General features: G+C 49.8%; 1 long non-coding RNA gene across 1 annotated transcript; it reads right to left on the reverse strand.

Annotated features, from left to right (window-relative positions):
* Window positions 1-286: 286 nt before the first annotated feature.
* LOC117940965 lies at window positions 287-657 on the reverse strand. Its single transcript, XR_004655844.1, has 2 exons — window positions 464-657; window positions 287-340 (listed from the first exon to the last, which is right to left on the reverse strand). It is a non-coding gene; the product is annotated as an uncharacterized LOC117940965 (long non-coding RNA).
* Window positions 658-2,307: the final 1,650 nt, after the last annotated feature.

Genomic DNA, 2,307 nt, shown 5'->3' on the forward strand with positions numbered 1-2,307 from the left:
ACAGGGGTACCGTGTGGAGGTGTTACCGTAGGACAGGGGTACCGTGTGGAGGTGGTACCGTATGACAGGGGTACCGTGTGGAGGTGTTACCATAGGACAGGGGTACCGTGTGGAGGTGTTACCGTAGGACAGGGGTACCGTGTGGAGGTGGTACCATAGGACAGGGGTACCGTGTAGAGGTGTTACCATAGGACAGGGGTACCGTGCGGCAGTTGTACCATGCGACGGCGGTACCGGTACCGTACCTGTGTTGATGGACGGCCTTCAGCAGCGAGGAGACGTGTTGTTGACACTCTTTTATTGAGAGAAGAATTTCACTTTCAACGTTGTGCCAGCAGCCCTGAAAACAACAGCTGTTACTCCCCGAGGCACCCACAGGACAACACTTCATTACATAATTAATCATTCATAACAATAAATTAATAGATAATAATTAATAATATTTTTGTGAAGGTTTACGAACAGCGAAGTGTTGTTCCAGCTGGGTTTTGAATGTGTTGAAGGCCGCTGTGATGCCAGACGTCAGCTCCGCCCCCGGCTCCGCCCCCGGCTCCTCCACAGGCCCCTCCCTCTCCACCGACCCCCCCGCCTCCTCACCAACAAGTTTGTCCCCTTCCCCTGGTGGCTCCACCCCCTCCAGCGAGGCTGCTTTGAGAGAAACAGAATGATCAGTGGCCCCTAGTGGAGACTGGACGTAACTGCACTAATAAGAAATAACAGGAAGTCCCGCCCCTTCCTGTGGACTGGGACCTGTTAGGAAAACGTGTTTACGTCTGTGTGTGTGTGTGTGTGAGAGTCTGTGTGTGTGTGTGTGTGTGAGTCTGTGTGTGTGTGTGTGTGTGTGTGTGTAAGTCTGTGTGTGTGTGTGTGAGTCTGTGTGTGTGTGTGAGTCTGTGTGTGTGTGAGTCTGTGTGCATGTCCTTAGAGAATGTAATGCTAAGCTAGCTAGGTGTGTAGCTGAAGAATAAGAGAGAAACTACCTGTGAGAGGTGAGTTAGGCCCCTCCCCCTCCGAAGGAGGCTCGGCCCTCTTCTTTTGAAACGACAGGTCTGACAGGTACCCTTCACACAGGGAGAAACAACGCCATTCCTGATTGGCCAACAACTTCTCAGAGAGGGCAACAGACCGATGACCTCATTTATGATACGAGTTGCTATGGTTACACTATGCAGGTTTGTTTCTCTGTCGCCGTAGCAACGGAGTTATGAAGATTTAACTGATAAAAAGGGAGGAAACAAAAAATCCTCCCAAACTGGGAAGTGTGTCGCCCCCCCCAAAACAAGTTGCGACATCTGGGCGACCAATAGCTACGCCCGTCTCGGGTCCGTTTGTTTGAGTAGAGAGACAAATGAGAACCATAAAGAATGAACCTGAGTCTGGAGCAGCTCTCTTCCTGTTACAGCTGACAACTTCCTGGAAAACAAACAGGAACAGATGTTGGACAGGAAGCAGATGATGGACAGACAGGAAGCAGATGATGGACAGACAGGAAGCAGATGAAATAAATTTACCTTTCTCAAAGGAGACATGTTTCCTCCCAACTCCTCTGTCTGGTCCTGAGAAGTCTCTAGCCCCGCCCCCACAGGAGCCCCTGAAACATAGACAGGTTCAACCCAGACCTTCTCTAGCCCCGCCCCCACAGGAGCCCCTGAAACATAGACAGGTTCAACCCAGACCGTCTCTAGCCCCGCCCCCACAGGAGCCCCTGAAACATAAGGCTCGTTTGAGATGATCCAGATCTGCGCAGAACCGATCACCGGCGATCGGCGCCCGTTGCATGCCGGTTAGATTTCTGTCCGACTTGATCCCGACTTGCTCTGACGTCATGCACACGTGGGCAACGGTAATCTCACGAGAGCAAGGCGGCCGCAGTTCTGAGACCAGGGGCGCAGTTGCTTTTCACCGACTGCAAGACCCAGGCGGACCCAGAGCATGCTGGGAAACGCCGGCTTCTCAGCTGATTTAACACCTGATTGGTTTAAACCACGATGACGTTTAATATAAACTTTTTATAGTTTTTGAATCGGAGGGATTTTAATTGCTATTTGTCTGATTTAAAGACTTATTCTGTACAGAACACGTGTTGTGTGGCTGATAGTGACGTTTAGAAGTCAGAGAAACTAAATCTGATCAGATCACGGATCATCTACAGTGTGTTGTTAATTAAAATCAGCAACAGATCTCATGTAGAGCGCTTTGACAGCTACTCTGTTATAATTAAAACAACTGGAGACTGTGTACAAGCTGATATGTGGGTCTGGTTATATTTTATTAAATCGGGATCGCACCACAGTGTTTATGTCACTT

This window comes from Etheostoma cragini, unplaced genomic scaffold (genome assembly GCF_013103735.1).
Source record: "Etheostoma cragini isolate CJK2018 unplaced genomic scaffold, CSU_Ecrag_1.0 ScbMSFa_3853, whole genome shotgun sequence".
Taxonomy (NCBI): domain Eukaryota; kingdom Metazoa; phylum Chordata; class Actinopteri; order Perciformes; family Percidae; genus Etheostoma; species Etheostoma cragini.